The 13,669-nt window shown below is 51.6% G+C and overlaps 1 protein-coding gene and 1 pseudogene across 1 annotated transcript in view; both read right to left on the reverse strand.

Annotated features, from left to right (window-relative positions):
• Window positions 1-13,669, reverse strand: part of TJP3 (tight junction protein 3) — a 55,226-nt gene that overhangs the window by 27,827 nt on the left and 13,730 nt on the right. The window lies entirely within an intron of this gene.
• On the reverse strand, window positions 13,148-13,264 carry LOC116821542 (U4 spliceosomal RNA; annotated as a pseudogene).

The raw sequence follows: 13,669 nt of genomic DNA on the forward strand, positions 1-13,669 counted from the left end.
GCCTCTTCAGCCCCCCTCCCTCACCCGCCACTTGTCTACTCACCCCCCACGGGCTGCACAGTGAGCCACTATACACAGCCCCCCTCCACTATACACAGTATCCCCCAGAGGCATGGCCAGGATCACATTAATGCTCATTAACGTGAGTAAGCCTCTGTGCCGTCCCAGCTGAAGGGAGCTATCCAAGCACAAAGCATCCATATCCTTCTGGCGAGGAGGGCCCGGTGGCTCAACCCAGGCTGCATCCTCACACGTTTCGCAGCATGGACCACACCTCGGCTGGTGGACACCTCCCCGCCTATTCGTGATCACGAGCCATTTGTCTTGCCATTCATGGGCATGTGGCCTCATTTTCCTGTGGCAAATGACAGCGATTTGGAAAGTATCCCAGATATTTTAGGGTTTGTTGATGCATTTTAGCAGCTGGAAACATGGAGAAGCTGGTTCCATGGGACCTCTCTACAGACTGCAGTTTGGGAGCGGCTAGATTAGCTCACCTCCCCTGTAGCCTCCCAGGATGTTCCTTTATCTCTGGCTTTAGCTGGCCAAAAGATGGTGAGGTGCATAGGGAACCGAGCTGGTGGTGATTTTCTGTGTCAGGCTGAGCGCTGCAGGACACCTGCAGGATTCCTCTCTCTCCTGTGCAGCTTCGTTTGACATCCTACACTCAGCACCTTGTTTGCCGGACGCAGAGAGCAGCGCAGGGATCTGGGCTTTTGCCTCCGTTTGCAGTAACTCTGCTCTTTGCTTTGCATCTTTTTGAAACCTTGCCACAAGCATTTACATTTGGAAAAGGCAACAGGAGAATCCTGGCACTGGGCACAGCACGGTGAACAGCCCCAAAGCCAGCCCAGAGTTCAAAGGGAACCGGCCTAACACGTTCTCCTCTATTTAGGTTCTTATACCACACTTATCGCCACAGGATCTGGGCACCTTCAAGTCATGCATTAAGCAACGTGACTAACAGCTGTCATGTGTTTGTTCTCTCCTCTCCCCAGGGGCAGAAGCGTGTGCAGTGGAGTGTTTTGTTGTGGGTAATTTCCACACACACATGCATGCTCTTGGGGCAGAAGGTGGGGAGGTTTGTGATGGTCTTTAGCTCTGTAAGCCCAGGGGGAGTGGGACTCAGGTCAGCTCGCCTGTGTCAGGGAACCCTGGGCTTGAGTGTCCACACTGCATTTTAATCCTAGGCTAAGGATTGTCCATTCTGTGGTCAGACCAAGTGCTCTGGCATCCACACTGCGGTACATAGGCCCAAGTCAAAGAAAACATGTGCCTAGTGCCCCCACCCTCTACCAGTGTTGACACTCTAGCCCAGGGGTGGGCAAACTGCAGGCCGGGTCCTGCCCACCAGCTATTTTAAGCTGGCCCTCGAGCTCCCGTTGGGGAGCAGAGTCTAGGGCTTGCCCCGCTCTGATGCTCCAGCCGGGGCACAGAGTCAGAGGCCACTCCACACAGCTCCCGGAAGCAGCGGCACAGACCTGCTCCGGTGCTCCAGCTGGGGAGCAGGGTTGGAGGCCACTCCACACAGCTCCCGGAAGCAGCGGCACAGACCTGCTCCGGTGCTCCAGCTGGGGAGCAGGGTTGGAGGCCACTCCACACAGCTCCCGGAAGCAGCGGCACAGACCTGCTTCCAGTGCTCCAGGCTAGGGGGAGACAGGGGGGCCGCCCACACAGCTCCCAGAAGCAGCGGCATGGCGGCCTGCCACTCTCAAGCTACAAGCCTCTACATCGTAGGGACAGCCAGGAGGACACTCCGCTTCCCGCGATAAGGCTTGCCCACCTGCCAGCACTGTCCCCGTAGCTCCCAATTGGCCAAGGAAAACTGCAGCACGAGGAGCAACATTGTTAGAAGACTGCCTGGATTGCTGCCTCCTGCGAGGAGCCGGAGAAGGACATTGATGCTGCTTCTGCAGAAACCACTTGAAGGTAAGCACGCCCAGAGCCTCAGATCCTGGAGTCTCCTCCCGCCCCAACTCTTGCCTCTGACCTCTCGATCCCAGCTCCAGAGCCTTTCTGACGCCGGCAACCCCTCATCCGTGCTCTATACCTAACCGCAGAGCCTGCATCCCCGCCTTGATACCTAACAAACCCCCTCCCCCCGTGCCACCACTCCCCATCGGCAGAGCCCTCCCACACGCTGAATTTTCCTCATTTCTGGTCCACCCTTGGAGCTCACCCCTCCCACACCCCAATCCCAATCCTTTGTGAAGCATTCATCGGCCTAGCCATACACATTTCATTCCAGATGTGGCCCTCAGGCCGAAAGGTTTGCCCACGCCCCTGCTACTAAGCCTTAGGACACGGTGCACTGGGGGAAAAGCTACTGCCTCCCGGTTTCCTAACTGTGCCGATGCATGGATGGAACTCAGGCTCCCATGAGACGCGTTAGTACCCAAACCATACAATGACTCTGGTGGCTGTCTCTGTAGAACGACTGCAGCTTGAGAAGACTTATACTGAACTGCCATCTAATCGGAGAACTGGGCTCTCCAGGTCGAGGCAGGGAAATGCCCATGTGGGCCTGGTCTGAGAAGAATTAGGACATCAGGCTCCAGGGCCATCAAACTATTACAGTGAAACTCTGCAATTCTTTACTTGTAACCTGGGCTGTTCAATGAAGGGGTTTGGTTGGTTTATTAATTTATTTTTGTCTGTTTGAAGTTTGACACAAAATGTAGTTTTCAGAGGACACACACACACACCCACTCACCCACCCATTCCAGGGCTTGGTGTGTGGTGTGCATTGTGCTCCAGCACCCGCCCCCGCCTTATCCCTGCTCCCACCGCACTCCAGGAGGCAGAGATAAGGGAGCGCTGGGAGGCTGTACAGAAGTTTTGGGGCTGGCTCTCACTTGCCGCCCTGACAGTACATACTGCCTGGTCGCCTCTGCACATGCAGCCACTGGGAGAGCAGCGTGGGGCTGGGAATAAGGGTCAGAATGGAGCAGGGACTAAGCGCTGCCCTGCAGGGTGGGAGAGCAGCATGGCCAGAGGAGGGATGACCCCCAACATCTGGGAGCCACCTTCCACTTGTCAGCTTTGCTCCCTGCCCCAGCAAGCTCTGTGCAGCAGCGTGGAGGAGCCAGAGCAGCAGCTGCAGCCCCCGCTGCAAGAGGAGCAGGAACAGGGAGCATGCTCGGCCAGGCAGTAATGGCACTGGTAGCGCTGCTTCTCTGGGACCTGAGTCAAGGTGGGGCTGCGTGCACACTGGAAAGCAATCGGGCTCAGACCCTAAGACCCAGCTTAACACAGGCATGGGCCCTCCAGCCTGCAGGTTCCTGGGACCTTGACTCCGAGCCCTAGGTTAGGGCATTTGCCATGTGGACTCAAGGTGGGTTTGGCTTGAGCCCGAGCTCACACTGCTGTGTACAATTACCCTAAGCTCCATCTCTTAGACATGGCCAGTTCCTCTGCTTGTCTAGCGTCCTGTTTCTGAAAGCGGTCAGAACCAGATGCTTCAGAGGAAGGTGCAAGAAACCCCTGCCCCTAGGGGAAGTTCATCCCTAACACCCTGTGAGGGATCCCTGATCTTGCATTCATGCCCACGGGTACTCGGGCCATGACCACCACCCGACAGCTCACCGGAGTAACCAGAAAAGGGAACCAGCAAGGTGCTAGCTAGCAGAGGATCCTGTCCCCAGAGCTCCCGATTGGGGGAACATCCAGTGCCCTGACTGGCTGAGGAGCTCTATATAAACCAGGAAATAGCAGAGACTGAACAACTAGAGCAGTGGTTCCCAAACTTTGACAACATGTGAACTCCTTTCACTAAAATGTCAAGTCTCGCAAACCCCCTCCTAAAAATGAATATTTCCAGGAATTTTCTCGTTTACCTAAGGATAAATTATAAAAGCAGTGATCTTGGAAATATAAAATTTGTTTTATGACATGCTTATTACACACTAATTATTAGTAAGTGTCCCTGGCCTCTGGTTGCCAGAAGCTGGGAATGAGCGACAGGGATGGATCACTTGATGATTCCCTGTTCTGTTCATTCGCTCTGGGGCACCTGGCACTGGCCACTGTCGGAAGACAGGACACTGGGCTAGATGGACCTTTGGTCTGACCCAGTAGGGCCGTTCTTATGTTCTTATTTATCATTACAATATTTTTATTACATTATGAAAATGGCAACAGTCTTCCAAGATCTCACTTTTGTAGCTTGTATCACTTTGAATAAGCCTGTTATAAGACAAGGCTCCTATGTTTCATTAAAGACTTATCAGGTGTGAAACAGCAGGAAGGTATTTAAAAAGCCAACTCAAAGAGTTCCTCCTACACAAGCATTCAGGTCTTGAGCAGTCCAGACAAACAACACACGTTACAACAAAGCTTAAACTTGTTCATCATCATAATTTTAAAAACAACACTAGCTGCCTATTTAATTTTAAAAACAGCAAAAAATCTCCACCTCCCTTTCAATTTCTTATAAGGAGTCTTGAAGTTTAAATCTCCTCAGTGTGATAGAGATGCTTGCTTTGATCTGCTTAGCTCTTGGAAGTCCAGGGGCTCCAGGCTGCTGGCCCCATGCTGTCCGGGGTTCCTAGGGACAGCTCTGTCTGCCATTAGGGAATTTTTTTCCCCCCGAGAACCCCCTGTAACATTTCGTGAACCCCCAGCGGTTCTCAAACCCCAGTTTGGGAACCACTGAACTAGAGGAATCCTTGGCTGGCTGCTACTATGACCCCCTCCTGCTCCTCCAGCTCCTGAACCCTCCATTCCTGCCTGCTCTGGGTTCCTGCCTTCCATCTGCTTCTAGCCCCTGCTCCTACACCTGACACTGTCCTTTGTTGTGACCCTTGGCTCTGAGCGCTAAGCCTGACTCTTGATCATAGGCCTGGCCACCATGCCTGGGTCATTGCCCCCCTATCAGTTAGAGGCTGGTTCACACCCTGAAGCTGGAGGTTTACATCCCTTACACATTTTTATCTTAACTATGAGTGTTCTTATTATTTAGTTGAAAATGTCTGAGCCTCTCTTTGAATCTTGCTAAGCTCTTGGCCTAGGATTGTGGCAAGGAGTCGCCCAGGACTGGGAAGAGGGGGTTTTCCAAGTACTGGTTTGGGTGTGTATGAGAGGAAGGCAGAGCACACACACAAAAACATGCCTGAAGGAAGTCAAGCAGGATCCTGTAAGCACAATGTGACCCTGGGAGAAGTTTTGAGACAGCTTTGGCTGCTGATGTCAGCTAAAGAGCCCTGGGGCAGTAAGCTAAGAAACTGCTCCTTTGTGCCTTTGCTTCCTCCTGCAGTTGGAGAAGCAGGACTTTGTACATTCCTTGTAAATAAACAAGGTACCAGGCAATCACCAAGGTCATAGATTTTAAGGCCCCCAAGGGACCACTGTGATCATGTCAGCTGACCTCCTGCAGAACACAAGCCAGAGAACTGCCCCAAAATAATTCCCAGAGCAGGTAGTTTAGATCAACATCTAAACTTGATTTAAAAATAATCAGTGATGACGATGCCACCACGACCCTTGGTACATTCTTCCAATGGCTAATTATCCTCACTGTTAAATGTCTAGTCCCAGCTGGAACATCTCGTGGGCCCCACATTTTGTCTAGTCACTCGAGTCAGAAAGGAATAACCACATTTAAGGAGCCTGGGGAAACATAGGGGAAGATTTCCCCCCGCTAGATCCACAAATGCAACCATTTGCAGGCTTTCCGTGGCAGCTAGCAGGTTGGCAGTTAAAAGATTGATACTGCTTTTATTGCTATATGGTAACAACACTTGACATTTACATAATGTCCTTCAGAAACTGCACATATACAGGAAATGGACACACACACTCTCTCTCTCAAGTGCAGCCAGCTCCTGGGTGGAACGTGGCAGCTGTTTTACATCACAAAAGAATATTACAAAGCAGGGAGCGAAGTAGTATGCTGTATTACACCCAAACATCTATGGTAAGAGAACATTAAAGTTGCAAAGCCAGGCACACAATAATTCAGAAGTGCCAGAGCCAAGGTTACCCATTCAACCTTAAAATTACAGCCAGTGTTGGTTTGCAATATGACAGGCTTGCCCTGCGTCACACAGAATCATAGAAATGTAGGACTACAAGGGACCTCAAGAGGCCATCAAGTCCAGTCCCCTTCACCAAGGCACGACCAGGTAAACCTAGACCACCCATGACAGGTGTTTGTTCAACCTTTTCTTAAACGCCACCTGTCATGGGGATTCCACAATCTCCCTTGGACGTCTGTTTCAGCACTTAACTTTCTAATTCTAAGGATAGTTATTTCCTAATATCCAACCTAGATCTCCATTGCTGCAGATTAGGCCCAATACTTCTTGTCCTACCTTCAGTGGACATGGAGAACAATTGATCACTGTCCTCCTTCTAACAGCCCTTAACGTATCTGAAGACTTATCAGGTTCCCCTCCTCAATCTTCTTTACTCAAGACTAAACATCTCCAGGTTTTTAACTTTTCCTCAGAGCTCAGCTTTTCTAAACCTTTTATCCTTTTTGGTTGCTCTTCTCTAGACTCTCCCTAATTTGTCCACCTCTTTTCTAACATGAGGTGCCCAGAACAGGACACAATACTCCAGCTGAGGCCTCCCCAGTGCCAAGCAGAGCGAGACAGTTACTTCTCATGTCTTACCTATGACATTCCTGTTAATACACCCAAAACGATATAAAAACTGTTATTAACCCTTCTGTAACTTTGCTCTTTGGAGTGTGGGGGGAGACTAGGCCTGGCACCCCTGGATTCCTGCCATTCACCATGACTCTCAGCCAGCCAGTAAAACAGAGGTTTATTTAGACAACAGGAACGCAGTCCAAAACAGGTCTTGCCGATACAGACAACAGGACCCCCTTTAGTTAGGACCATCTGGGGCCCCCAGGGAAGCCACAGCCCCGTTGGGAAGCCCAAGCCCCGTTAGGGCGCCCCTCTCCATTTCTCAACCAGCTCCAAACTGAAACTCCCTCCAGCCTCTCACTCAGCCTCCCCACCCCCAGCCTTTGTGTCCTTTGTTCAGTTTCCCAGGCAGAGGTGTCACCTGGACTCCAACCCCTCTCCTGGGTTCTCAGGTTACATGCTCAGGTATCCTCCCTTCCCCAATGCAGGCAAACAATCCCAGGAAAACTCCCCTGCAGCCTTTCCAGGTTAATTACTCCCCACTCAGTATTTACATAACACATTAAGAACATTCCCACTTTGTCACAGATGTGTTTTGCACATGTCTGTTCCACTCCTGAGTGTGTGCACAACCCCATGCACAGTGATTGGAAATTTTCCCCTCAGTAAAAGCAGCAGAGAATCCTGTGGCACCTTATAGACTAACAGACGTTTTGGAGCATGAGCTTTCGTGGGTGAATACCCACTTCGTCAGGTGCATGCATCTGACGAAGTGGGTATTCACCCACGAAAGCTCATGCTCCAAAACGTCTGTTAGTCTATAAGGTGCCACAGGATTCTCTGCTGCTTTTACTGAGGGGAAAATTTCCAATCACTGTGCATGGGGTTGTGCACACACTCAGGAGTGGAACAGACATGTGCAAAACACATCTGTGACAAAGTGGGAATGTTCTTAATGTGTTATGTAAATACTGAGTGGGGAGTAATTAACCTGGAAAGGCTGCAGGGGAGTTTTCCTGGGATTGTTTGCCTGCATTGGGGAAGGGAGGATACCTGAGCATGTAACCTGAGAACCCAGGAGAGGGGTTGGAGTCCAGGTGACACCTCTGCCTGGGAAACTGAACAAAGGACACAAAGGCTGGGGGTGGGGAGGCTGAGTGAGAGGCTGGAGGGAGTTTCAGTTTGGAGCTGGTTGAGAAATGGAGAGGGGCGCCCTAACGGGGCTTGGGCTTCCCAACGGGGCTGTGGCTTCCCTGGGGGCCCCAGATGGTCCTAACTAAAGGGGGTCCTGTTGTCTGTATCGGCAAGACCTGTTTTGGACTGGGTGTGCTCAGGGAGGAGGCAGGGAAAGAGTGGGGCCAGGGCGGGTAGTTGGTGCAAAGGAGTCGGAATATGGGCAGGGCAAGGGTGGGAGGAGGTGGGGCAGGGCTGGGGGCGGGGGGGGCCGAGCACCCACCGGCGGGACCTGAAGTTGGCGCCTATGAATGGGAGGACACAGGGCTGAGGAGAGAGGACCCCGGTGACCTGACCAGCCAGGTCCAGCCAGAGGGGGACAGAGGGCCCCAGCAACCCAGTTTACCAGGGACAGAAGACAAAGGACGGGGAGGAGCTGTTGGGGGCGGTGAGATCGGATGCCCAGCTGGGAAGCGCAGGGTCTCGGGACTGGAGAGGGGGAGCAGGCAGAGCCCAGTGTATGCAGGGGAGACTTGGATGTGCTGGGCTGAGGGAGGCCAGGCCTGAGGGCCCTGAGAGTTTCCTGGGCTGGGTTCAGATGCTCACTAAACCCTCCTGTTTTATGCTGGCTGAGAGTTGCTCTGGTCTAGAGATCAGGGTTGCATCATTCTCTCTGGGATTGGAGGCCCCGGGGGTCCAGAGCGAGTGGACTCCCTGAGCGGCCCATGGCGAGAGACAGGTGTGCTAAGGCTCAGAGAGGTGTGGTTCCAGGAAGTGGAGGGGCCTGACCCCGAGAGAGAGTGGACCCCCAAGAAGGGCTCGCACTGAAGGGGGTTCGCCCAGGGACCACACAGGGCTGAGAGTGGGTGTGACCTGTAAGTCCGTGACAACAGCACATCTCAAAGAACAGATATGGAAGGTTAGTAATCATGCTTGGTTTTTCTGAGTGATTGCACATGTGCATTCCACTCTCCGTGACTCACAAGTGTGGGGTAGGAAGAGGGATGGAGTTTATGTACACACAGACTGGAGTATAACTTGCCCAAATTTACCATTGTTTCTACAGTGCGGAGTGATGCCATAATGGGACTTGAAGGTGTGGACTGAAGACCAGGTTGGTGCTCTACAAATATCCTGGTTAGGGATTTGCACAAGAAATGCTGCTGAGGCCGCTTGTGATCTCATCGAATGCGCAGTAGGGAAATGGAACCCAGATCATAACATATATAACTATAGGAGATTATCCACTATGAAATTATCTGCGAAGATACTAGGAGACTCTGCATCCTGCCAGGGACGGCCACAAGTAGTTGGGCTCACAAAGGGAACTATTTAGTCCTGTCTACATTCATAGAACACCGAAGCCCTTCTAACATCTAGGCTGGGCAGGTATAGCTCCTCTCTATTGGTGTGTGGTTTGGGGCAAAATGTACCTAAGTAAATCGACTGGTTAATATGAAAGGTAGCTAACCACTTTACAGCAAAATCTTGGACATGGGGCACAGTTACACAGTTTCTTTAAGGACAAGGTATAAGGAGGTTCAGACATCAGAACATGCAGCACAGCCACCCTTCTGGCCAAAGCGAGGGCTACTAAAATGCCACCTTCAATGATAGGTGTAGTAAGGAGCACATTGCTAAAGGCTCAAACAGAGACCTCATAAGCCTTGAAAAATCTAAGTTCAAGTCCCAGGGAGGAACAGGTTCTCATGTTTGCAGGTACCTTTCCAGGCCTTTGTGATAAATTGGGGCGGGGGGTAAAGCTCCCTTTTTTGGACACCCAGCAGCTATAAAATCCCTCTTAGTAGCTGTTCTCTAATTGCTCTACCTGTAAAGGGTTAAAAAGTTTCACTGCTATGCACAGATAAAAGGAAGTGAGTGGACACCTGGCCAAAAGAGCCAATGAGAAGGCTAGAACTTTTTAAAATGGAGAAAAGACTCCCCTTTTGTCTGTCTGTGGTTGTTCTCGCGGGGAGAGGCAGACAAGGAAGAGCTATGCTGTAAGAAGCTTGGGCCAGGTATGAAAAAATCATCAGTATCATACTTAGAAACTACTCATCTAAAACCCCAGCTATGTAAGTAGACCAGGAAATGTCTAGGAAGACGCAATTAGATTTGTCCCTCCTATTTCTTTATGGCTTGTGGAGTCCTCTGTGCTAACCTCAGGTGCTTTTGTTCTACCTTTCAGCTGGACCTCAAGAAATCTATTCTTGATGCTTAATTCTGATTTCCCTTTCCCCGCCACTCCCTTTCTCAGCTCTTCCCGTGGGGTGGGGGTGAAAGGGCTTGAGGGTACCCCACAGGAAGGAATTCCCAAGTGTGCCTTCCTGGGTTCTCAAAGAGGTTCTGCACTTGGGTGGTGGCAGCATCTACCAATCCAAGGTCAGGGAGAAGTTGTAACCTTGGAAGTTTAATACAAGCCTGGAGTGGCCAGTATTTATTTTTAGAGCCTTTGCAGGCCCCACCTTCTGCACTCAAAGTGCCAGAGCAGGGAATCAGCCTTGACATGGTGGCAGTGGTGGGATCATTTTGAACCAGAAGCACAGACCTCAGGATTTTAAAAGGACACATTTTTCCATTTGGCAGCCGGCAAAGCCAGAGAGCTTTTTCTTCTTCTTTCCTTTGCTGGAAGAGGGGGACCAGGTATGCAAAGGGTTCAGCCTGAAAAGCCAGGGAGTTCAACAAGCAGTTAATTTTTTTTCTAGCTTTATGGCAACAAAATAGCTGGGCTAGAGTAAGGCAGCCCTGTGCATGAGGTTGAGGTCGGGCACCAAAACCCTAGAGCAACCAGTCTTCCCAAAGCAGCATGTGTGACGAAGTGGGACTGTTCTTAATGTTTCCTCTGAATGCTGTCTGGGTGCCTCAGTTTCCCCTGTGCATTTCTTAAGTCTTTAGGTGGTGGGATAAAGGCCAGTGAGCATAAATCACTGACACTCTGTCTCCCTGGCAACAAATGGCCAGGGCCCTTCCCCCTGCGAGAAACAGCTGAAAGTGAACAAAGAGGTCAGGTGACCTTCTGGCCTGGGAAAGAGACAAAGCACAGAGAGGAGAGGGTGGAGGGGGTTTCAGTTTGGGGCTGGCTGGGGACAAGGAGTAAGGGCAGATGGGGGGGGTCTGCCTCACTGGGCCCCAGAATGGACCCGACTGCGGGGTCTCGTTCGCTGTATCTACAAGCTCTGGTTTAGACCCTGTTCCTGTCATCGAATAAACCTCTGTTTTACTGGCTGGCTGAAAGTCACGTCTGACTGCAAAGTGGGGGTGCAGGACCCTCTGGCTTCCCCAGGACCCTGCCGGGGCAGGCTCGCTGGGGGAGCGCACGGGGGGGCAGAGGATGCTGAATGCTCCAAGGAGAGACCCAGGAGGTAAAGCCGTGTGAGTTTCTTTCCCTGAAGACAGTCTGCTCTGAGGGAGAGGAGGCTCCCCAAAGTCCTGTCTGGCTTTGTGGGGAGCAGTTCCAGAGCATCGCGCGGGGAGTCCGTGACAGCATGCCACAGAGAAGACAGACCCAGATCAAGCCCAGACATCCAGCTCCATGACAGAAATGCAGGGAGGGGATGGGGGACTGGAGATTTTTCTAAGTTGATCAGCAGACCCAGGGTTTTAAAAGTTGACTGAGTGAGAGAAAGATTGGACAGTACGTGAGGCCTGGATCAGTCTTTGACTAGCCAGTCATCCAGGTAAGGGTAGACTTGTACTCAGAGCCTGTGCAGGAAAGCAGCTACCACTGTCATACGTTTTGTGAAAGGCCAATAAGCTGCTGCCAGGCCAAAAGGCAGTGCAGTGAACAGGTAACAAGAGGGCTTCTCTACAGATCTGAGATACTTACTGTAACCTTGATAAATCACCACATGACAGCAGGTGGCTTGAGTTGAGGGCGGCCTACCAGGATCCAGGGAGGGATAATGGAAGCCAGGGTGGTCATGTAGAACTTTATCTTTTGGAGATAGCTGTTGAGCTGGTGCAGATCTAAAATTGGTCTGAGACCTCCCTTTGCTTTTGCGGTTAAGATACAAGGGGAATAGAGCCGCTTCCCTCTGAGACACAGCATTACCTCCTCTATGGCTCCTACCTAACGGAGAGAATGAACCCCTTGGAAGAGGAACTCCTTGTGAGAGTGGTCCCTGGGCAGGCACTGATGAAGAAGCAGGAAGAGATGGTGGTTTGCGTTTATAGCCCCTGTCTGACAAGGAGCAGGAGCAGAGTAATGGTGGGTCTGCTGCGGGAATGGCAGGAGTATACAACCCCAAAGACTATAAAATCACCCTAGAATCCTTCAACCCCTGGAGCTTAGAGTCTATTTGCTTCCCAGAATCACAAGGACCCTTTGGGGGGAGGGGGGTGCAAGTCTTGAATGTTTGTTGGACCATGTGTGGAAGCCCTGAGGATGGCAGCCACGACCTCCTGTACCTAGAAGTCACAGAAGCCATAGTCCTGGCAGCCGAGTCTGCCACATCTGGTCCAGGCCGCAGTGGCGTGTGAAGGCAGGGGCTGCTCAAGCCACTCTGATGGGTACCATTGAGGGGGAAATTTCCAGTGACTGTGTGCAGCGATGCACATGTGCAATCACTCAGTCTTTTTTTGCAACTGCATTGCATATTGATCCACTGTAACCCCTAGCTCCTTGTCAGCAGTACGACCACCGAGCCAGTTACTCCCCAGTGTGTAGCTGGGCATTTGATTTTTCCCCCCCTCCTAAGTGAAGTACTTTGCACTTGTCTTTACTGAATTTCTTTTTGTTGATTTCAGATGAATTCTCCAATTTGTCAAGGTCATTGGAATTCGAACTCCAAAGCGCTAGCAACCCCCTAGCTTGGTGTCACCCACACATTTTATAAGCATATTCTCCACTCCATTTTCCAAGTCATTAATAAAAATATTCAGTAGTAGTACAGGCTCTGGGAGGGAGTTAGGGTGTGGGAGGGTGTTCCAGCCTGGGGCAGGGAGTTGAGGTGCGCATCTGGCTGGGCAGCGGTTACCTCAGGCAGCTCCCGGAAGAAACTGGCACATCCAGTTCCTAGGCCAAGTGTACAGGGGCTCCATGTGCTGCCCACACCTATAGACACCGTCCCCCAGCTCCGACTGGCTGCACTTCCTGGCCAATGGGAGCTGTGGAGCTGGCACTCAGGGCACAAGCAGCATGCGGAGCCCCTCATGGCCGCCCCTGCGCCTAGGAGCTGAACATGCCGGCTGCTTGCAGGAGCCACATGGAGCCAGGGCAGGCAGGGAGCCCGCTTTAGCCCCGCTGCACCATCGACTGGACTTCTGGCTGCCCAATCAGCGGTGCTGACCGGAGCCACCAGGGTCTCTTTTCTACCAGGCATTCTGGTCGAAAACCAGACACCTGGCAACCCTATTAGTGACCCCAAGGGCTTGTTGCACACAGCAGCTAAGCCGGGATAAGATTTGGTGGCATAGCAGGGTATTGGGAAAAGTTTTCAACTGGCAATAATCACACCTCAGATTAACTTCATTGGTTATGATACTGCCACACCAAAGCAAAACAAAACATGTTTTAGAGGAGTGCCTTCATATGTGCTGCTTGTGCTGATGCATGTCACAATGCTGGTGTCCAGACAGCAGCAGGCTGTAATGCTAGAAGTGTGGTGCATTGAGGGAAGGCATCCCAGTGTTCTCCACACTGCCTGAAGGGAAATTTTCATTGTGTATTGTAGGGATGTGCTCTGGTGTCAAAGGGGACTCTGGGATCAAAGGTCCAGAATTCCCTTTGATCTGTCCCATGGGTCACCTCTCTGCTACCCCATGCTGCAAAGGTGGATGAGGGACAGTGGAATGCTGCGCTCCAGTCGGATGTCTGGATCCTATCGTACTGGGAAGGACACAGCAGGCAGTGGCTTCAGCAGAGGATGCACTCAGTTGCGAAGGTCTAACAAATGAGGAGTTTC

Source organism: Chelonoidis abingdonii, chromosome 11 (assembly GCF_003597395.2).
Source record: "Chelonoidis abingdonii isolate Lonesome George chromosome 11, CheloAbing_2.0, whole genome shotgun sequence".
Lineage (NCBI taxonomy): Eukaryota > Metazoa > Chordata > Testudines > Testudinidae > Chelonoidis > Chelonoidis abingdonii.